This window comes from Bombina bombina, chromosome 2 (assembly GCF_027579735.1).
Source record: "Bombina bombina isolate aBomBom1 chromosome 2, aBomBom1.pri, whole genome shotgun sequence".
NCBI classification, from domain to species: Eukaryota; Metazoa; Chordata; class Amphibia; order Anura; family Bombinatoridae; genus Bombina; species Bombina bombina.
This window is the reverse complement of record NC_069500.1, coordinates 188,472,646-188,497,550: the sequence shown is the minus strand read 5'-3', so window position 1 is coordinate 188,497,550 and position 24,905 is coordinate 188,472,646.

Sequence of the window (24,905 nt, the reverse complement as noted above, 5' to 3'; positions counted from 1 at the left end):
TCTAGCACTATGTGATTGTGTTCAGGGTCATATTGTGCGGTTTCCCTTGAAACATACCGCATTTCGGAATAACCCCTCCCTAACTAGATACCCAAATCTATGTGGCTCAGATGTGCTTTTACTTACACTTTTTAGTCCCCTTTTTTTTATTTATGAGCCACAGTTTGATGTTTGACTATTGCATTATATTGTCTCTAAATGAAGATTATTATGTTATAATATTTCCCACAACAGAACAATATATAACTGTATTCTTTAGATTATACAATACATAGTTTGACACTGCCTATTACAAAATATTATTTCCATTATATGTTCAATGCATGCTACTACATGTCTATACCAATATAATTTATATTGTTCTGAGGTTAAAAAACAAAAAATGTGAGTTTTATCTTCAACTTGTCCAGTGTTTCTGTGACATAACAGACTTATATATACTGTATGTTCAGGTTCAAGAGACCGATATGTTTCTTTCTTTACATATCTTTATGATTCTTTGTACTATCATTTGTCTGTTATACTGTATGTTTAACCTCAATACAAATTATTAAAAAATAAAAATAAAAAGCTTACTTCTAACGGAGTTAGCGCACAAGAAAGAGCGTTAAATACCACTTCACTGTAATCTGGCCCTAAATAGGTTATTATTTTGCTTTGCTTCTTTATTCTGTTCTTGCTTGTGAACTCAAGTGTGGTGCTGTTTTTTTCTTTGTAAAGAAGAACAGCTCCTATATAACTTTCTACCCCTTGACTATTATAAATCCCCAATATCTAAAGATTAATAAACTTGTGAAATTTTTAACATTACCAACGTATTCCTGGATGGAAGAAAGACCATAAGAAAATAATTTTTTTAATCAGGAACTTGTGTTGCTTTAGTTGGCAAGATACTTGTTTATGTAGGTGCTTGCACTCTTTTAATAAATGTAACCAGGGTAATATGAGGAGAAATGTGCTAAATACATGATATGTTTATGTATGGATTGTGTATACATTGGCCACACCATTCAGTTCTGCATCTGTTCTGATTTTTGCCTTTTTCTTCTCAAATCCTTTACTCAGCATCCTATTGACTTCATGCACTGGTTAATGCTTTGACTACCCCAGGGGACAAACTTGTGAAGGAACCTATACATTATGCAGATTGAATATTTTTTGTTTTAAATATTTTTTTTTTTTTTAAATATCTTTTTATTGTTGTCCAAAAAAGTAATACACACAATCTTATCGTTTACAATTTGTGCGGGTGCAGTCACATAAGATAAAGTTTACAACATCCATTACAAATTATACGTTGAACCTTACAGTATACACTTAATGAGACACATTAGTATCAGTTGGGTGTGAACATGATATTTTCCTTTCTCATCCGCACTTTGAGATCTAAAGCAAGTAATATTTTTTAAGCCAGTGTGATTACATTTCTCAGACGTATTTTTATTTTTCCCAATACCTTTATCATAATTAAAACTCAAACTAAATCATGTCTAATCTAACTATAAACATAACATAACTAAACCTATTCCTAAGTTGTTGCTGCTGCTTCTGGGGCCTAGCGGTGGAGAAAAAAAAAAAAAAAAAAAAAAAAAAAAAAAAGGGGGGGGGGGTAACGGGAATGAAAGAGGGATGGAGGATGAAGAGTGAGGGGAGTAGGAAGAATCATCTTGCATCAGTGTTTATTGTGATTTAGAATAAGTGAGTCCACTCCCCCCTCAACTCTGCCTCTGTGAAGAGAACTGAGTCTTTAAATGGCGTCAGGATTAGCCTTTGGATCTCTAGTTCAAAGGTAAGTATGAGTCTACGCCATTTACGTAAAAATAAGCCTAGTCTGTTCTGAACATCCATCCTAACATCCATTTGTTCCGTAAATATCTGTGATCTGAGTAGATTCCTAAAGCTCACAAAAGAAGGGCTTTTCCTTACTGTCCAATTTTTTAAGATACATTTTCTAGCTAACAATATTACTAGACTCAGTACAGCATCATGTTGTCTGTGGCATGGATCCCAGTGTAAGAACAGAATAGTTTCTGGGCGGAGTATGAGGTGTATCTGTAAGGACTGGTGGATCCAATATTGTATTTTACCCCAGTATTGTCTGACTGTTGGACATTCCCACATATAATGTAAGAGAGTAGGTGCTTCTATCGCGCATCTAACGCACTTATTAGGGCGTGTGGTCACCCATTTGGCAAGTATTCTCGGAGTGAGATAGGCCTTATGAAGGAAGCGTATCTGGGATTCCCTGAACATGGCGGACAATGTGGCTGATTTAGTTTTTTCGAGACCTTCTCTCATGTCCTCCCACGTAATGTCATCAATTCCCTCTCGAGCCCATCCCACGAGCATTGAGTCCCTTGTGCTCTGCGCTCGTTGTTGTAGAAGAGTCTGATATATTTCAGATAGGGAGAACTTACCCAATTTATACAATGCTTGTGTGATGCGGAAGGGAGAACCCTCCCAAAATTCCGGTGCGTTTCGAAGCAGAGTATTGATATAATGGCGCACTTGTAGGAAGGCAAAGAAGTGTGTTCTAGGTATCCCAAACTCTCTTTGTAAGGTACCAAAGTTTTTTACCTCCTTCGTGAGGGGGACTAATAATTGTTGAAGTGATCTCAGACCCTTCCGTTCCCAGACCAAGAAAGGTTGAGTTTCCGAAACTGCCGGGAAGTCTGGGTTTTTGACGATAGGTAGGTAGCTTGAAACATGGCAGGATTTCTTCAGAAATTTATGAGCCTGGTGCCAGGCTTTTAATGGTTCGCTGAACAGCATGTTAAGGCCCAAAGCCTTCACAGATTTCATGTTCGGAACATGAGGTAGGTACGCTAAGGAGATGTCTCCCAGGACTGCCTGCTCCAGGGAGGGCCGACAAAAGTGGTGTGTTCCCACCTGCCAGTCCAACACCAGTCGTATTAAAGCCGCCCAGTTATATAGTCTGAAGTCTGGGAAAGCCAATCCCCCATTGAGAAAGCCCATACTCAGTTTTTCCCTCGAGATTCGTGGCTTTCCTCCCTTCCAGATGAAGCGAGTCGCTGCCGAATTAAGCATTTTGACGTCCGATTTGCTTAGGAGCAGGGGGAGCATAAGAAGAGGATAGAGCAGGCGAGGGAGTATCACCATTTTGAGGAGGTTGATCCTACCTGAGAGTGACAGGGGTAGCGATCTCCAGCTGTTCATCTGTGCCTGTAGTTTTGCACACATAGGTGCCAGATTATTGGCGTACAATTTGTTAGGGTTAGCGGAGATTTTAATGCCAAGATAAGTGATATCATGTTTAGCCACTGAGAATGGGAAGTCCCCATCAGTGCTAGCATTCCTAAGAAGCCATAGGATCTCCGATTTATGCATATTAATTTTATAGCCGGATAGCAATCCGAAATCAGTGAGAGTCTCCAGAATACGCGGTATATGTGTGCGCGGATTTTGGACAAACAGGAGCATATCATCCGCGTATAATGCCAGATGTTGAGGGTGTCCTGCCAAATCTATGCCAGGGAAAATCTGTTTTAGCTTAATAGCCAATGGTTCGAGGGCAACATTAAAGAGGAGGGGTGATAAGGGGCAGCCCTGTCGGGTTCCCCTATGTAAGTAAATGTTCTCTGAGAATATATTATTGACTAGTATATTAGCAAAGGGGGCTCGGTACAGATTTTTAATAAAAGTCAAAAATGGGCCAGAGAAGTGAGCCTTGGCCATGGTGTAAAAGAGGTGGTCCCACTCCACTCGGTCAAAGGCCTTCTCTGCGTCGAGTGACAGCAGGAAGGCCTCCGTGTCATTTTTCCCCTCACCTCCTCCCCTCGCGGTCCAAAAGTGCTGGATGACCTGCAGGACCCTGCGAACATTAACCACTGACGATCTCGCGTACATGAATCCCGTTTGGTCCATGTGTATAATGTCAGGCAGTATAAATTTTAGTCTTTCTGCCAATAATTTAGTTAATATCTTGTAGTCCGAGTTCAGTAGTGAGATCGGACGGTAGGATTCTGGTAATACGGTGTCTTTCCCTGGCTTAGGTATTAGGGTGATATATGCCGCCGAGAACTCTGATATCGGGGCTCTCTCCCCCTCAAAGTAAGTGGCATACAAGTTTGCCAATGTCGTGGAAACCTGTTCCTTCAGGAGCCGATAAAATTCTATCGGTAATCCGTCCGGGCCTGAGGCTTTACCCAGTGACATGGACATGATCGTCCTCTGAATCTCCTCCTCTCCTATGTGGGCATTTAGCTTCTCAAGTTGGGTTTCTGAAATTTGTGGGATATTGATGTTATCCCAAAATTTGTCTCTTAGCTCAGAGCCTGGGGAACCCTCACTGGCATATAGAGAGGAGTAGTAAGAGGCAAATGCCTCTGCTATTGATTCAGCATCTTTCACAAGTTTGCCTCTACTTTTCAGGGCTGCAACATGTTTAGAGGATGTGTTCATATTCACTAAGGCAGCCATGAGCTTCCCCGATTTATCCCCGAATCTATAGTATTTACCCCTGCTTCGCAGGAGAGCTTGTGAGGCCTGATTGGCCAGTAGGGCATCATATTCTTTTTTTGTATCAGTGTAATTGTGATAATTGATGCGGGAGGGGGTCGCACAGTAGGTGCGATATGTCTCCGCCAAGCGTTCTCTCAGCTTCCCGATTTTTTCTGTGTATTGTTTTTTCCTACGTGCCAGGTAGGCAACGATGTTGCCTGACAAGACCGCCTTAGCTGTCACCCAGAATAATTCCGGCGAATCTATATGCTGAGCATTATTTACCCGGTAGTCATCCCAACAGTGAGTTAGGAAGTTCTGGAATTCTTGGGAGTACAGTAGGTGTTTTGGGAATCTGAGGGTACGTCTGTTGCTGACTGACTGGTTCTTATCTATGAAGAGTGCTATGGGTGCATGGTCAGAAACCGCCACTTCCCCAATTTTTGTGTCTATGATACGTGTAATGAGAGAGTTGGATATTAGGAACAGATCAATGCGGGACAGAGAGGGAGACGAGCGGGATGCACAGGTATAGTCTTTCCCATCCGGGTTCAGTTGCCTCCATATGTCTACCACATCCAGGGAACTTCCCAACTGTGAAAAAATGCCTTTTTCAAATTTTTCTGAGGGTCTGATTGTCTTTCTGATTTTCCCACTAAGTGTTCCCCTTAACCTATCACAGTGAGAGTTAGGGGTGAGGTTAAAGTCACCTCCCAGTATGATATGTGTACCGATGTAAGGGGAAAGGATCGCCACAATGGCATTCCAGAATCCTCTATCTTTTAAGTTCGGGGCGTAGATGTTGCACAATGTGTAAATCTGTTCTGCAACACATATCTGCACTATTATGTATCTGCCTTCCGGATCTTTACGTACCTCCCTGACCTCATACTCCAGTCGTTTACCTAGGAGTATTGCAACCCCTCTACTGGCTGAACTATACGAGGCATATTCAACTCTCCCCACCCAGTCCGCCCTTAACTTCTCATGCTCTGAATCCAAGAGGTGGGTCTCTTGAAGGAATGCAATCTCTGCCTTCTTTTTCCTAAGTTGCGTAAGTATTGTTTTTCTTTTTATTGGGGAATGTATGCCCCCAATGTTCCAGGAGTAGAGATTAAATCTTATCTACTAGTTGGATCTTGTGGTGTGTTTTGACAATTGAGGTGAGGGTGTGTATGTAGTGCTCCTGAGAATAAGGGTAAGGAGGGAGGAGGGCAGACGGGGTGGGAGAAGAGTAGAGAAAAGGAAGAAAGAGAGAAAGAAAAAAAAAATAAAAAAAAAAAAAAAAAAAAAAATTTCTCACCACAGTAGTTAGACTCCCGGTTCAGTCCTCTACCATAGTGAACCACCGCCAGGTCCCCATTGGCCGCTTGGATTAGAAGTAGCTTTAATGTGGAGAAACAAAGTGTAACGCGTAACTGTGGAGGCATAAGTAGAGCATTGTTAGCAATTTGGAGTAAAGGTAGTTCTACAGTGGGGAGACAAAGAGGATCTATTACCTTAACATATGTCAACATTTGTTCTACACAGTAAACAAGAGAGTCTAGATTTTTGACCCAAAATATTAACAGATGAATATGTGAGTAGAGCAATATAAACAGAATTAACAAAATTCTCAACTTCAAACAGCCTATAAAGAACCTTACAATCTCCCCATAGAAAGGGCCCAATCTCGTGTGATCTTTTTCTTGAACAATAGATACAGTTGCCTCATAATTATCAGGCCTACAAACCTTTCTTAGTTGTTTTGTTTTCAGGTGAGCTATGTGAGGTTGTATTTGTCCCGCTGGTAGTAACGTTCCAGCAAAAGCTAAAAACCCTAACACCCACCCCAACCAGCGCAACTCGGGCCGAGCCTTATCATAAAAACTCTGGGCCATCGTGTACAGTCAGTTTATGCAGTGTGGTCTGAATCCTGTGCCATAGGCACACAGTCAGTAATTCCCCTCAACCTAAGTCTTCCCCTTCCTGCTCTCTAGCTGGGCTATGCGCCGGGGACCCCCCTTTCTCTATGAAGTCCTGAGCCTCTAGGGGTGAATCAAAGAACCTTGGCCCTCTTGATGTAAGAATTTTCAACCTAGCAGGGTATAGAAGAAAAGCCTGCCTGCCCTCCCTATGCAGTCTGGAGCAGAGAGGTGAGAATTCCCTGCGCCTACGCATGAGGTCTGCGGAAAAATCTTGGAACAGTAACAAGCGCGCGTTGTCAAAAGTCAGCTGATCCAACTTTCTATAAGCCCTCATGATAGTTGTTTTCGTCTGAAAATGCAAGAATTTAATCATAATAGGGCGAGGTTGCGATCTATCTGCACCTGGCCTTTCTGGTCCTACCCTATGCGCTCTCTCAACACCTCCAACCAGATCCCTAGGTGGAATGTTTAGCAGTGTGGGCAGTGTTTTCTCTACAAATTGAAGTATATCGTTCGACTTGATTGTTTCAGGAAGACCCAGGAGACGCACATTATTGCGCCTCGATCTGTTTTCCAGATCATCGATTTTTAATTGTAAGGTTTGGGCTTGTCTTTCAAGATTCCTAATTTTATTAACATTGGTGACATTGTTATCTTCCAAATCAGATATTCTACCCTCCGCCTCAACTACTCTTGCTGAGAACTGTTTGACGTCATCAGTGAGGGTGTCAACCCCTCTTTGTAAGTTGTCTATCTTGGGCATAAACAGCAATGAGATCTGCTTAACTATGGGGTGTGTATCTATCTGACTGGTTTCTTGAAGTGGGTCAATGCTAGAACTCTGAGTGGCCTGTTCAGCTCCTGTTCTGTTTTTGCGCTCACTGTTTTTATTGCGGCTTGACATTGTATGGCTAGTTAGGAATCTCTCCATGAACCCATAAAGCAATAAAAAACAAAGCAGGCGTTGCAAAAAAGTGAAAGTGGAATAACACAGTGGATCAAACTGAAGTGTAAACAATACAAACCAAACTGTACACCACAGTACACTTATTACAGGAGGATATGGCCGGTATGCTTATCAGTCCAAGACCTAGAAATAGAATTCGGCAGTGTGGTTAACAACTAGGTTACAAGATATACCTTTCAGTTGGTGTACTTTCCCTGGGCATAGATTGTAGCCGGTACACAGTGTGTCACACACATTTATTCCATTCAGTTACAACCACTCCCAACTAACCCATCCACACACCATTCACAGACATAATTATAGGCCTTCTAAAATCTTTCTGATTAGGCCACTATGTGCTAGAATCACAGTGTTCGTGACAGGTTAAATCAGATGTCCTGCCTAAATACGGCTGCCAGTGGGGCAAAGAGCTGTGAGTTCTGCCAGGTGGTAGTCTCAATTGTCACTGAGCAAAAGAAGCAGTGAGCAGTGCTCGGTCTGCGTTCAGCGCTAGCCACGAGGTATTTTGTTAAGTGTTGCGTGATGGTAGGTCCTGTAATTCTGTTGGGAAAGTAAGGATGTCTGTGATACCTGATCCAGTACCCTCAGTGACAGCTTAGTTATAGTCCTTTCAATATCTGCAGGGCTGAACCACCAAATGCCAATAGCCTAACACCAGGAGTAAAGCAAGTCAAAAGGCCCTGAGGTGTAAAACTGTATACAGGGCAAGGAGCTGTAGCAAGGGCCTCTGTGTGTGTTAGGCCCGTATCGCCGTGTACATGCTCTGTCAGGTTGCAGCCCTGAGTGTCCCAGATGTATAGAAGTTGAGGACAGGGTCCACCCTAGGTATAGGGATAGCCACGGAGTATTTTATGGGATGGTGTGTGACAAAAGCCCCAGCAGTTCCACTAGGGGGATAGTGTGTCTCTGAAGTCCGTATAAGGCAAAGGCTGAATGGCAGCGTCTGATGTAACAGGGGATGTTTCAACAGTGGCAGTCCGTTGCTTAGTTCAGTGCAGCTTACTGTTTTTACCCCGGCCTTACAAAAGAGTGTGGGTGAGCAAGAGGGGGCGACTGTCAGGGGCCTGAGAGTATTGCTTTAGTGTTCCTTTCCCTCAGCCGCCCAGCCCCCCAGGCAATGCGTCTCAGTTCTTACCCTCCTGTCTCGGCTCCGTGGATGTCACTTAACCGTCTCCAAAGATGGCGCCGGGTTTCGCGCCAAAGGGGAGTTCACTGCCTGAGAGAACCCGGAGCCCTCTCAGTCGGCGGCCGCTACTCCCAGATCTCCGCACCAAGTCCTGCCGGTCTTACAGAGGTTCCCACAGCTGAAGTGGAGGCTTGGGGAAACCAGTGGCAAGTTTCCTGGGACAGCGGTACTCCGGGTCTCTCACCCGCCTCTCTCTGCCCTTAACAAAGGCCAGTCCGGTCTCTTACATGTACGGCGCTCCAATCCCCCTCTCAAAGGTATGTGGAAGCCTTTTATGCCTGCGCCGGGTGTGCTCTCATGCAGTCAGGGTCCACTGTGAGTCTCCGGTGGTGGAGCGTTGACTTGCTCACGCAATCTATGTGGGGCCCAGCTAAGTTCTAGTCCCCCACTCCGGGTAGCAACTTCTACCAAGGAAAGATCGCTGGGGTCAGGGTCTATCAGCCTCTCAATTATTTATTTTAAATTTTATGTTCCAAATGGTTTACAGTCCTTAATTGAGATATAAGAGCACGGAGCTCTCTGCTTCTGCTGCTTACCCTTAGGCCCGCCCACCGGAACTCCCGTTTTAAATATTTTTTATTGTTTCAAATACAACATAAAAAAGAAAATAACAACATATGACATTGTTACACAATTTAGCGAATTGGGTATAACATACAAAGTAGTTTGCCATTGAAACAAAGAAATCAAATTTTATTTCAAAACGTAGTCTGGAGTTATTGTAACATTTAGTAAAATGTTTGCATGTACTTATAGAAGGGAATTGAAAAAGAAAGGAAAGGAAGGGATAGGGTAAGGATTGTGTTCTATAAAAATTTAAGGATCCTTAGATGCGCTCTCTTAGGAATTATGTATTGTCTCTCTATAACAACATTTGACCTTGGGCGCCATGTACTAAATGGCGGGCGGACAGCTTCTTAACTCGCAAAGCTGTCCGCCCGCCTTCGCTACACACGGGCAGCGGATCTGTTGATCCGCTGGCCCGTATGTATCATTACACACTCATCGGAGTGTGTAATGCCCGCCCCTTCAATCGCGCGACCAATCACGCGATTGAAGGGGCTGTCAATCACCGAGAGTGAGCGTGCTCTCTGTGATTTTGCTTTGCCACCTAAGAGGTGGCGTAGGGTGTAGGAAGCAGCGGTCTAATGACCGCTGCTTCTTACATTGCGGGAAGCAGGCTCGCATATGCGAACCTGCCCCGCAAAGGCTCCGGAGCAGCTTTCGCTACTTCGTACATGGAGCCCCTTGTGTTCAAACTGATTGAGTTGTTTAAAGGAATTTTAACAGGATAATTCTAATCATCTTTCCAATATAGAAGTACATTAAGGAAATGGTTGGATTTGATATGGTAACTATGATATATTTCTTCTAGTGACATTGTTTATTCTACCTCTTTAAGCCATTGAACTATAGTGGGCACTTGTGCCTTTTTCCATAATCAGGGAATTAGTCTTTTTGCACTGTTTAGTAGAATTTGTAGAATAGTTATTTGCTATTGGCATTTCATTTGTGCAAAATATTAAGGCCTAGATTTAGAGTTGGGCGGTAGCCGTCAAAACCAGCGTTAGAGGCTCCTAACGCTGGTTTTAGGCTACCGCCGGTATTTGGAGTCAGTCAGGAAAGGGTCTAACGCTCACTTTCCAGCAGCGACTTTTCCATACCGCAGATCCCCTTACGTCATTTGCGAGTCGTGGCTGAAGTGAGCGTTAGAAATCTAACGACAAAACTCCAGCCACAGAAAAAAGTCAGTAGTTAAGAGCTTTCTGGGCTAACGCCGGTTTATAAAGCTCTTAACTACTGTGCTCTAAAGTACACTAACACCCATAAACTACCTATGTACCCCTAAACCGAGGTCCCCCCACATCGCCGCCACTATATTTAAATTTTTTAACCCCTAATCTTCCGCTCCGTACACTGCCGCCAACTACGTTATCCCTATGTACCCCTAATCTGCTGCCCCTAACACCGCCCACCCCTATATTATATTTATTAACCCCTAATCTGCCGCCCCCGCTATCGCTGACCCCTGCATATTATTATTAACCCCTAATCTGCCGCTCCGTACACCACCGCCACCTACATTATAGCTATGTACCCCTAATCTGCTGCCCCTAACACCGCCGACCCCTATATTATATTTATTAACCCCTAATCTGCCCCCCTCAACGTCGCCTCCACCTGCCTACACTTATTAACCCCTAATCTGCCGAGCGGACCGCACCGCTACTATAATAAAGTTATTAACCCCTAATCCGCCTCACTCCCGCCTCAATAACCCTATAATAAATAGTATTAACCCCTAATCTGCCCTCCCTAACATCGCAACACCTAACTTCAATTATTAACCCCTAATCTGCCGACCTAATCTCGCCGCTACTGTAATAAATGGATTAACCCCTAAAGCTAAGTCTAATCCTAACACTAACACCCCCCTAAATTAAATATAATTTATATCTAACGAAATAAATTAACTCTTATTAAATAAATTATTCCTATTTAAAGCTAAATACTTACCTGTAAAATAAACCCTAATATAGCTACAATATAAATTATAATTATATTATAGCTATTTTAGGATTTATATTTATTTTACAGGTAACTTTGTATTTATTTTAACTAGGTAAAATAGATATTAAATAGTTAAGAACTATTTAATAGCTAAAATAGTTAAAATAATTACAAATTTACCTGTAAAATAAATCCTAACCTAAGTTACAATTAAACCTAACACTATACTATCAATAAATAAATTAAATAAAATACCTACAATTACCTACAATTAAACCTAACACTACACTATCAATAAATGAATTAAATACAATACCTACAAATAACTACAATAAAATAAACTAACTAAAGTACAAAAAATAAAAAAGAACTAAGTTACAAAAAATAAAAAAATATTTACAAACATTAGAAAAATATTACAACAATTTTAAACTAATTACACCTACTCTAAGCCCCCTAATAAAATAACAAAGCCCCCCAAAATAAAAAAATGCCCTACCCTATTCTAAATTAAAAAAGTTCAAAGCTCTTTTACCTTACCAACCCTGAACAGGGCCCTTTGCGGGGCATGCCCCAAGAAATTCAGCTCTTTTGCCTGTAAAAAAACACATACAATACCCCCCCAACATTACAACCCACCACCCACATACCCCTAATCTAACCCAAACCCCCCTTAAATAAACCTAACACTAAGCCCCTGAAGATCTTCCTACCTTATCTTCACCTCACCGGGTATCACCGATCGGTCCTGGCTCCAAAATCTTCATCCAACCCAAGCGGGGGCTGGCAATCCATAATCCTGCGGCTGAAGAGGTTCAGAAGAGGCTCCAAAGTCTTCATCCTATCCGGGAAGAAGAGGCGATCCAGACCGGCAACCATCTTGATCCAAGCGGCATCTTCTATCTTCATCCGATGAGGAACGGCTCCATCGTTAAGACCTCCAGCACGGATCAATCTTCTTCCGACGACGTCCAACTGAAGAATGACGGTTCCTTTAAGGGACGTCATCCAAGATGGCGTCCCTCAAATTCCGATTGGCTGATAGGATTCTATCAGCCAATCGGAATTAAGGTAGGAAAATTCTGATTGGCTGATGGAATCAGCCAATCAGAATCAAGTTCAATCCGATTGGCTGATCCGATCAGCCAATCAGATTGAGCTCGCATTCTATTGGCTGTTCCGATCAGCCAATAGAATATGCCGCTTTGATCAAGATGGTTGCCGGTCTGGATTGCCTCTTCTTCCCGGATAGGATGAAGACTTTGGAGCCTCTTCTGGACCTCTTCAACCGCAGGATTATGGATCACCAGCCCCCGCTTGGGTTGGATGAAGATTTTGGAGCCAGGACCGATCTGTGATAGCCGGTGAGGTGAAGATAAGGTAGGAAGATCTTCAGGGGTTTAGTGTTAGGTTTATTTAAGGGGGGTTTGGGTTAGATTAGGGGTATGTGTTTGGTGGGTTGTAATGTTGGGGGGGGGTATTGTATGTGTTTTTTTACAGGCAAAAGAGCTGAATTTCTTGGGGCATGCCCCGCAAAGGGCCCTGTTCAGGGCTGGTAAGGTAAAAGAGCTTTGAACTTTTTAAATTTAGAATAGGGTAGGGCATTTTTTTATTTTGGGGGGCTTTGTTATTTTATTAGGGGGCTTAGAGTAGGTGTAATTAGTTTAAAATTGTAATATTTTTCTAATGTTTGTAAATATTTTTTTATTTTTTGTAACTTAGTTCTTTTTTATTTTTTGTACTTTAGTTAGTTTATTTAATTGTAGTTATTTGTAGGTATTGTATTTAATTCATTTATTGATAGTGTAGTGTTAGGTTTAATTGTAGGTAATTGTAGGTATTTTATTTAATTTATTTATTGATAGTGTAGTGTTAGGTTTAATTGTAACTTAGGTTAGGATTTATTTTACAGGTAAATTTGTAATTATTTTAACTATTTTAGCTATTAAATAGTTCTTAACTATTTAATAGCTATTGTACCTGGTTAAAATAAATACAAAGTTACCTGTAAAATAAATATAAATCCTAAAATAGCTATAATATAATCATAATTTATATTGTAGCTATATTAGGATTTATTTTACAGGTAAGTTTTTAGCTTTAAATAGGAATAATTTATTTAATAAGAGTTAATTTATTTTGTTAGATTTAAATTATATTTAAATTAGGGGGGTGTTAGTGTTAGGGTTAGACTTAGCTTTAGGGGTTAATACATTTATTAGAATAGCGGTGAGCTCCAGTCAGCAGATTAGGGGTTAATGTTTGAAGTTAGGTGTCGGCGATGTTAGGGAGGGCAGATTAGGGGTTAATACTATTTATTATAGGGTTATTGAGGCGGGAGTGAGGCGGATTAGGGGTTAATAACTTTATTATAATAGCGGTGCGGTCCGCTCGGCAGATTAGGGGTTAATAAGTGTAGGCAGGTGGAGGCGACGTTGTGGGGGCAGATTAGGGGTTAATAAATATAATATAGGGATCGGCGGTGTTAGGGGCAGCAGATTAGGGGTACATAGGGATAATGTAAGTAGCGGCTGTTTACGGAGCGGCAGATTAGGGGTTAAAAAAAATATGCAGGGGTCAGCGATAGCGGGGGCGGCAGAATAGGGGTTAATAAGTGTAAGGTTAGGGGTGTTTAGACTCTGGGTACATGTTAGAGTGTTAGGTGCAGACGTAGGAAGTGTTTCCCCATAGCAAACAATGGGGCTGCGTTAGGAGCTGAACGCGGCTTTTTTGCAGGTGTTAGGTTTTTTTTCAGCTCAAACAGCCCCATTGTTTTCTATGGGGGAATCGTGCATGAGCATGTTTTTGAAGCTGGCCGCATCCGTAAGCACCGCTGGTATCGAGAGTTGAAGTTGCGGTAAATATGCTATACGCTCCTTTTTTGGAGCCTAACGCAGCCATTCTGTGAACTCTAAATACCAGCTGTATTTAAAAGGTGCGGCCAGAAAAAAGCCAGCGTAGCTAACGCACCCCTTTGGCCGCAGAACTCTAAATCTAGGCGTATGTAAGATAGTATGAGGATTTTGCGTTATTTGTAGGTTTAGTTTCTGATTGATCACTTGTTGGACTTCCCAGAAGTTTCTCAATTTGGGGCAAGACCAATTTCTCCAACAATTTGAGTACACTGCTGGATAAATTTGATGGAGACACGATAGTGTGAGATACCATCTAGATAATACCTTATAGTTGGTTTCGACAATAGCTGCCAAAATGGAGGATTTTTTGGTATTTAGGTAGCATTTTCTCCATTCAGAGTCTGAGAGTTGTATGTTTAGTTCTTTCTTCTATTGGTTTTTAAAGGTAGGACATTTATCAATTTGTGTTAATTGTAATGATTTATATGTTAAAGATATGAGGTGTTTGGGAGTATTGGGTAATAGACATATATTTTCAAAAGGGGTAAGTGTTCTTAGAAGGTGTCTTTTGTTGGTATTTGTTTGAATAAAATGTCTTATTTGTAGGTATAAGAACCATGCATCAAACGGTGGTCCCACTTCAGTCTGCAATTCCAGCTGTGTTTTCACAAATCCCTCCTTAATAAGCAAATAGATAGATAGGTATGAGGGGAAGCCGTGGGTGAGAGGAGTTTAGACCAGGGTAGAAATTTCTGTTCAATAACAGTGTAAGAGGGGAATATTCGCTTGAGATATGTTAAAATAAATGGATCAATTTATCCCACGTTTTCAGTGTTTTGTTAATAAGAGGGTTTATAAGGACATGTGTTGGCCTTAGTACCGTGGTTGTCCAACATAGGACTCCCAGAGAAGTGTTTCCTAATAATTGTAATTCTAGTGAGACCCACAATTTAGGATTTTGGGGATTTTGGAGGTGATTTGACGTTATTATTCATGAGAAGTGGGTGGCCCAATAGTAATTGAGTATGTTAGGTAATTCTAGACCTCCGTTTTTCTTTCGGAAGATAGAGCGTGGCACATGATATTCTTGGCTTACTGTAGGACCAAATAAATTTATTTATGGTGTTTTGTAAATTAGTCATGTATGACATTGATGCATACATGATGGTGCAATGACTAAAGTTTGCATAAGATATACAGGGAGTGCAGAATTATTAGGCAAGTTGTATTTTTGAGGATTAATTTTATTATTGAACAACAACCATGTTCTCAATGAACCCAAAAAACTCATTAATATCAAAGCTGAATAGTTTTGGAAGTAGTTTTTAGTTTGTTTTTAGTTATAGCTATTTTAGGGGGATATCTGTGTGTGCAGGTGACTATTACTGTGCATAATTATTAGGCAACTTAACAAAAAACAAATATATACCCATTTCAATTATTTATTTTTACCAGTGAAACCAATATAACATCTCAACATTCACAAATATACATTTCTGACATTCAAAAACAAAACAAAAACAAATCAGTGACCAATATAGCCACCTTTCTTTGCAAGGACACTCAAAAGCCTGCCATCCATGGATTCTGTCAGTGTTTTGATCTGTTCACCATCAATATTGCGTGCAGCAGCAACCACAGCCTCCCAGACACTGTTCAGAGAGGTGTACTGTTTTCCCTCCTTGTAAATCTCACATTTGATGATGGACCACAGGTTCTCAATGGGGTTCAGATCAGGTGAACAAGGAGGCCATGTCATTAGATTTTCTTCTTTTATACCCTTTCTTGCCAGCCACGCTGTGGAGTACTTGGACGCGTGTGATGGAGCATTGTCCTGCATGAAAATCATGTTTTTCTTGAAGGATGCAGACTTCTTCCTGTACCACTGCTTGAAGAAGGTGTCTTCCAGAAACTGGCAGTAGGACTGGGAGTTGAGCTTGACTCCATCCTCAACCCGAAAAGGCCCCACAAGCTCATCTTTGATGATACCAGCCCAAACCAGTACTCCACCTCCACCTTGCTGGCGTCTGAGTCGACTGGAGCTCTCTGCCCTTTACCAATCCAGCCACGGGCCCATCCATCTGGCCCATCAAGACTCACTCTCATTTCATCAGTCCATAAAACCTTAGAAAAATCAGTCTTGAGATATTTCTTGGCCCAGTCTTGACGTTTCAGCTTGTGTGTCTTGTTCAGTGGTGGTCGTCTTTCAGCCTTTCTTACCTTGGCCATGTCTCTGAGTATTGCACACCTTGTGCTTTTGGGCACTCCAGTGATGTTGCAGCTCTGAAATATGGCCAAACTGGTGGCAAGTGGCATCTTGGCAGCTGCACGCTTGACTTTTCTCAGTTCATGGGCAGTTATTTTGCGCCTTGGTTTTTCCACACGCTTCTTGTGACCCTGTTGACTATTTTGAATGAAACGCTTGATTGTTCAATGATCACGCTTCAGAAGCTTTGCAATGTTAAGAGTGCTGCATCCCTCTGCAAGATATCTCACTATTTTTGACTTTTCTGAGCCTGTCAAGTCCTTCTTTTGACCCATTTTGCCAAAGGAAAGGAAGTTGCCTAATAATTATGCACACCTGATATAGGGTGTTGATGTCATTAGACCACACCCCTTCTCATTACAGAGATGCACATCACCTAATATGCTTAATTGGTAGTAGGCTTTCGAGCCTATACAGCTTGGAGTAAGACAACATGCATAAAGAGGATGATGTGGTCAAAATACTCATTTGCCTAATAATTCTGCACTCCCTGTATAATTTTTAGGAGGATAGACATCTTTACAGCATTTATACGTCTGAATAACGAAAGATGTCCTTATCTATGCCATGTGTTTAGTTCTAGTTCTATTTTATTTTTGAGTTTTAAGTAATTTGTCTCTATGGTTTGAGTTAATGTGGGCATGATAATTAGGCCTTGATAGGTTTGGGATCTTGAGAGTAAGACGTTTGTATTTCCTGTAATGAAAGAATATTCTGGTTGGTCTATATTCAATGGCATTATAACTGACTTATCCATATTAATTGAAAAGTTTGAGTGTTTTTTATATTCAGAAAGTACGTCAAGTAAAGGTGGGAGTGATTGTCGAATGTCGGTTAAAGTGAAGAGAATGTCATCCGCAAAAAGAAGACACTTAATGTTACAGTCCCCTATTGAGATTCCTTGTATTTCCTCAGTCATTCTCATTTTAGCTGCTAAAGCCTCAACTGACAGGGCGAACAGGAGTGGAGATAATGGGCAACCTTGTCTGGTACCGTTGAGGATTGGGTAGTGTTGTGAAGTTGTAATTGTCAGCATCAACCATTTCACTGTGCCTTTAAGTCAAGTTCTCCTCCCCTCAGGTAGACTATTTAAACACACTTTACCCATAAGACATTGCTTGATTATTAAAGAGTGTTTTGAGACAGCATCTTGTCTCTTTATATCTTAAAGAATAATTAGCCTTGAGCAATCCTTAATATTGGAGGATAATTTCAACCTCTCACTTTCTAAAACTTTGCTCACTTTTTGGCCTTTATTTTGATGGCTTTAACTTTTCGCTAAAACTTGATTTACTAAGTTGAATGGGAAATCAATTTCACTTATTCTTTTGCACCTGTGTCAAGCTGCATCTCTCTTCGTTACCAGTATTCAAACGGACGCTCAGACTATTGCTGACGTCACCTCCGACTCTCAGTATTCACTGCGCAACACGCCGGAGTTGCTCACACGCTGCAGGCATCAGACGCTGCTCTCCTGTCTCCTTAGACATTGAACTAAACACCATATCCAAGTAAGACACGCTGTATCTGAAACTAATTTCACTTATTCAAGGTATGTGCACCATCGATAAAGTAAATAAGCATGCTAGGACAACTTTATAAAGGGTAATGCATTACTGAAATTCCTATGTTTATATATTTGGAAATCGTCAGCCTTCACTGCTCAATTTCTATTATGTGTCATATCAAACTTATTACTTATATCGAATCTCCAAATCTTAACCTACTTTCTGAGAAGTTCATTCATAACATTCATATCTCAATATATAAATTATCTTTGTCTATAAATAATTCATATGAGTCAGTCACAACTACAGAGAATCATAGTTGTGTCATTAAATACTAAATCCACCATTAAAACTGAATACACACAGGAACCTTATATCTAAGTAATGGTATTAAGGAGATTGTGTATTCATACAAAACCTTTATCTGGTAAACTTCAATTACTTACTGATAATATTATTAAAAACAAAACTGTATCCTCACAGAATAATCAAGCCTTAAAAATATATTTAAATTCACACACATATTTCTAGGTACAACATGGATCCTATTGAAATGGCTAATCAGATCACCACACTAAATCAAAAGGTGGAAATATTGGCACAAGGACTAACCGAATTGAAAAATGAAAATAGTAGTCTTAAGCAAGTAATAAATGAATTTATTAGTCAAAAAACTAATGAGACACCTGAACCACAGGTTAATCCCCCAACTCCTTTTTCTGGTGATCGCACGCAATTTCGTGAATATAAAAATGCATGTTTATTACTTTTTACCTTAAAACCACGAACGTACAGATCAGAAAAGATTAAAGTATTTACAGCAATATCCTACCTAACTGGAGAACCCAGAGCATGGGCAGATAGATTCCTAGAGTCAGAAGATCCTATTTTAAATTCTCTTGAGAATTTCTTCCAAACTATGGCAATACTATACGATGACATTAATAAGCAACAAACTGCAGAAAATAGATTAAGATCCCTTAAACAGGGAAAAAGGCCCGTGGAAGATTACATTTCAGATTTTCAACTATGGGCAACAGACTCAGAGTGGAATACAGTAAGTCTGAAAAATCAATTTCGCCTAGGTTTGTCAGAACACTTGAAGGATGAATTATCTAGAGTGGATTTTCCTGAAAGTTTGGATGCTTTGATTAAGTTATGTATTGCTATGGATAGAAGGTACCGGGAAAGGAAGACTGAAAAACATTTCTTTGAAAGTACTCCCAAAAGAAATTTCCAATCTTATCAAGAAAAAACCCAAATAAATCCCATACCAATGGAAATAGGTACCATACGTGGTCCTCTAAGTTTAGAAGAAAAACAAAGAAGAAGATTAGGCAATCTCTGCCTTTACTGCGGAAATAAAGACCATGATGTTTCCACATGTCCTATACTTTCCCGTCAAAAGAAGGGTAAGTTATTAAATAATTGTTCATGTGAAAAATCTAAAAATATACCCTACCTGTCATTAATATTGTCTTTACAGTGGGACAGCCAACAACTACAGAACGAAGCCATTATTGATTCTGGAGCTGAAGGCTTATTTCTTGTTGAATCTTTAGTTAAACAAAATAAAATACCAATACTGCAGAAATCTTCTCCTGTTTTTGTTAGGGTAATTGACGGTTCTCAAATTTTAAAGGGTCCTATCACACACCATACAATACCCTTATTAACCATCACACCTGATGGGCACAAAGAGTTTCTAACATTTGACATTATTCCCACTTCAATTCACCCTATAGTACTAGGTATACCCTGGTTACAAAAACATAATCCAACCATAGATTGGTCACAAAATAAAATCACTTTCACATCACAATACTGTCAAAAAACATGTTTCCCATATGTCAATATCGCACATATAAGTTCCACATTACCACAAGAATATCATGATTTTAATGATGTTTTTAATCTTAAGAATGCTGAAACTCTCCCACCTCATAGGCATTTTGATTGCCCAATTGACACTAAACCAGGGATAGAGATACCATCAGGGAAAATTTTTCCCCTTTCACAAAAAGAATTAAATCATCTAAGAGAATATCTAGATGAGAACCTAAGAAAGGGTTTTATAACCCCATCTTCATCACCAGTTGCATCTTCCATTTTTTTTGTTACAAACAAAGATGGTACACTTAGACCCATAATTGATTATCGTGCCCTAAACGCAGTCACGATAAAAAACAGATATCCGTTACCACTCATCCCGGAAATAATTGAACGACTAACAGGTGCAAACATCTTCACCAAGTTAGATTTAAAAGGTGCATACAATCTAATACGTATGAAATCCGGTGATGAGTGGAAGACAGCATTCAAAACAAGATATGGCCTATTCCAATATAATGTTATGCCTTTTGGTTTGACAAACGCCCCTGCCACATTCCAGTTCTTTATAAATGAGATCTTTAAAGAACTTATGGATGTGTGCGTAATTGTTTACCTAGATGATATCCTCATATATTCAAAATCTATAGAGGACCACAGAAAACATGTAAGATGGGTTCTCTCAACACTTCGTGAACATCAATTATACGCCAAAATGGAAAAATGTCAGTTCCATAAAGACACTATTAAATTTTTGGGATATATAATTTCTCCCAATGGCATACAAATGGACCAAGAAAAGGTAACAGCCATAATCAATTGGCAAACTCCTACAAACCTGAAATCCTTACAAAGATTTCTAGGTTTCTCAAACTTCTATAGGAAGTTTATCAATAACTATTCTACCATTGTACAGCCACTAACAAGATTGACAGGAAAACAAAGATTTGTTTGAGATTCCAATGCTGAATGTGCTTTTCACAATTTGAAACAACAATTCACTACAGCACCAATTTTGAGACTCCCTGATCCAGATCTGCCTTACACCTTGGAGGTGGATGCCTCAAATGTTGGGATTGGTGCAATATTAATGCAACCAGATATACATGACAATCAACTATATCCTATCGCTTATTACTCACGACGGTTAACTACTGCAGAAACTAATTATTCAATAGGCGATAAGGAATTATTAGCCATGAAATCCGCAATGGAACATTGGCGTCATCTCTTGGAGGGGACTGTAATTCCTTTTCAAGTTTTTACAGATCATAAAAATCTTCAATATTTGAAGAAAAATAAAACCCTGTCATCAAGACAGGTGAGATGGGCCCTTTTCTTGGACAGGTTTAATTTCCAACTAACATATATTCCAGGAACAAAAAATGAAAAAGCAGATGCTTTGTCACGTTCTTTTGAGACAACTGAGGAGTCTCAAACTAATACATATATAATTCCACCAACTAAAATCATTGCAGCAACAATACTAGAGACATCTGATATTTATCAAGCACAAAACGTGGATACTCAAATTCCACCTATTTGTACACCAGACACTGAATCTGGATTATATATGAAAGATGGGTTGATCTATGTTCCACCAACTTTAAGGAACCAGATTATCCACCAACACCATGATTCCCCTTTAGCCGGACATCCTGGCATTGAAAAAACCGCTGAACTAATAAGTAGGGAATACTGGTGGCCCCAGATGAAAACTTCCATTCATTCCTATGTGATAAATTGTGACATTTGTGCAAAGAAAAAGAAAGAACATCATAAGCCCTATGGTCTCTTAACACCTTTACCAATACCTTTGAAACCTTGGGATATGATTGGAATTGACTTTATTGTAGATTTGCCAATTTCAAATGGTCATAATACCATAATGGTTGTAGTGGACCATTTAACCAAGATGGCCCATTTCATCCCATTAAAACGAATACCAACTGCTTCTACCACTGCCAAATATTTCCATAGCCATGTAGTTAAATTACATGGTTTACCTGCTTCAATTGTAACTGATAGAGGAAGTCAGTTTACTTCCAAATTTTGGAGATATTTATGTGAAGCTTTACAAATTACACTCAGACTTACGACAGCTTTCCATCCCCAATCAAATGGTCAAACAGAACGTTTGAATCAGACACTTGAACAGTATTTGAGATGTTTTATTTCATCTCAACAGGATGACTGGTTAGAATGGTTACCAAGCGCGGAATTTGCCTATAATAATTCAAACAATACTTCAACAAAAGTCTCTCCCTTTTATGCAACTTATGGTTTTCATCCTCGAACATATCCAAATACTATAACTTCTTCCCATTCTCCATCAGTGTCCAACTACACTGACTCATTGAAAGAAGTTATGGACACACTACAAGATCATTTGGCCTCTGCCAAAGAAGCTCAGAAGAAATACTATGATAAAAAGAGGATACCATCTCCGGTATATAAACCCCGAGATTTGGTATGGTTATCAACTAAAAATATCAGGTTACCTGTGCCCAGTAAAAAACTTGCTGATCAATTTATAGGACCTTTCCCTATACTCAGGGTAATAAATGACAATGCAGTGACTTTGAAATTACCGGCCACAATGAGAATACATCCCTCGTTCCATGTGTCCTTGGTGAAACCCTATCTGGGAACAACACCTCCGTCCTCTGATCTTTCCATTCTCCCTATACCTGATCCACTGGATTATGAAGTAGATGGGATTTTGGATTCTAGGTATCGTAGAAGAACCCTTGAATACTTGGTACATTGGAAGGACTATGGGGATGATGAAAATTCCTGGGTCCCTCTCCGTGATTTAAATGCACCTGACTTGCTGAAGGACTTTCATGTTCGCTTTCCCTTTAAGCCGGGCCCTCGGACTGCTGGGAGGCCCTCTTGAATGGGGGGATCTGTCAGCATCAACCATTTCACTGTGCCTTTAAGTCAAGTTCTCCTCCCCTCAGGTAGACTATTTAAACACACTTTACCCATAAGACATTGTTGATTATTAAAGAGTGTTTTGAGACAGCATCTTGTCTCTTTATATCTTAAAGAATAATTAGCCTTGAGCAATCCTTAATATTGGAGGATAATTTCAACCTCTCACTTTCTAAAACTTTGCTCACTTTTTGGCCTTTATTTTGATGGCTTTAACTTTTCGCTAAAACTTGATTTACTAAGTTGAATGGGAAATCAATTTCACTTATTCTTTTGCACCTGTGTCAAGCTGCATCTCTCTTCGTTACCAGTATTCAAACGGACGCTCAGACTATTGCTGACGTCACCTCCGACTCTCAGTATTCACTGCGCAACACGCCGGAGTTGCTCACACGCTGCAGGCATCAGACGCTGCTCTCCTGTCTCCTTAGACATTGAACTAAACACCATATCCAAGTAAGACACGCTGTATCTGAAACTAATTTCACTTATTCAAGGTATGTGCACCATCGATAAAGTAAATAAGCATGCTAGGACAACTTTATAAAGGGTAATGCATTACTGAAATTCCTATGTTTATATATTTGGAAATCGTCAGCCTTCACTGCTCAATTTCTATTATGTGTCATATCAAACTTATTACTTATATCGAATCTCCAAATCTTAACCTACTTTCTGAGAAGTTCATTCATAACATTCATATCTCAATATATAAATTATCTTTGTCTATAAATAATTCATATGAGTCAGTCACAACTACAGAGAATCATAGTTGTGTCATTAAATACTAAATCCACCATTAAAACTGAATACACACAGGAACCTTATATCTAAGTAATGGTATTAAGGAGATTGTGTATTCATACAAAACCTTTATCTGGTAAACTTCAATTACTTACTGATAATATTATTAAAAACAAAACTGTATCCTCACAGTAATTGACTATTACCTTAGCATGTGGATGGGAGTATAAGGCTTTAATTTGGTTTATAAAGACTAAGGGTATACCGAATTTATGTAATGTGGACCATAAGAACTGCCAGTCAACCCTATTAAATGCCTTCTCGACGTTGGTAATAAACTCAGTGGTATTTTGTTTTAGGAGGAGTAATGTAATAGATGGAGTAACCTAGTCGTATTATCTTTTGCTTCCCAGTTTGGGATAAACCCAACTTGTTCTGGGTGTATTAATGATGGGAGGATCCATTTTAATCTGTTTGTCAGTATCTTAGCATATCATTTTATATCTATATTGAGTAAGAAAATTGGTCTGTAGTTAGCTACTTTTTCTGGGTCTTTGCCTGGTTTAGGGATAACTGTAATCGTTACGTCCAAAATCTGATGGGAGAAGTCGTTGTCTTGTCCTATTGAGTGGTATAGAGTCAATAAGTGGGGACTTAATTGTTTGCTTAGCGTCTTATAGAATTTAGTGGTAAAGCCATCTGATCCAGGGGCCTTTCTGAGAGGGAGATGCTTTATGGTGTCTTGTAATACTGAAAAGTGTACCGGGACTTCAAGTTCTAATCTGTCAAAGTTGGGAGGTCTATATGGGTAAGATGTTGGTCTATCAATTCTTGTTTGTTGCAGGAGTTATTTATGTGATATAGGTTACTGTAGTATTCTGAGAGAGTTGGCGATATCTAGACATGTATGCTTAGTCTCATTGTCTTTATTTTAATATTTCTGACAAATGCTTTATAATGTTTCTTCTTGACGGCTCTTTCCATTAATTTCAATGTTTTTTTTTATGCAAAATATTTAGCATTCAGTGCCAAGGCTCGCCTGTATGCATTTTTAATGAGGTGTTGGTTGAGGTCTTCTCTTGCTTGTTGGATTTGTGTAAGGAGTAAATTGGAAGAGGGGTTTAGTTTGTGTTCTTTTTCTAGTTTGTTAAGTGCAAGGACTAATGATTTACATTTTGCTTCTTGTTGTTTACAGAATGGAGTAGATAGTTGAATAATTTCACCTCTAATGTAACATTTATATGCTTCTCAATTGTTCATCGAGGAAGTTATGAAGATTGAATTTTATGTTTAAATCTTTTTTATTGATAAGAAAAACACTACACATAACAAGAAACTTATTCAAATAGATCAAATCCACTATGGCTTAGCATGTCCATTATGAGCTGGAGTATACAGCAACATGTCTATCCAGAAGCTGTGAGAAGTCTTTTGTTACTGTATCTCCAATTTTAAGAGGTCATAGTAATCTGAGCAAAAAACATTTGTAAAAATCAGTATACAAAAATAAAAAGAAATTAAATAGGGAAAAAAGACAATAATAAATTTAAATTAGAATGTTCATTGGATGGATGCCAGAGAGTGGTCCGTCAACTGTACATTTTCATGATGCCCATAGCAGTTCAGGTTTCCCTATATCTGTCTATTCGTCAACTCCCTTTCTCCTTCACCTCTTGTCACTGTCGTATAAACCTAACTAGGGTAATCAAAACCACCCCTAAAGATCCAATAGA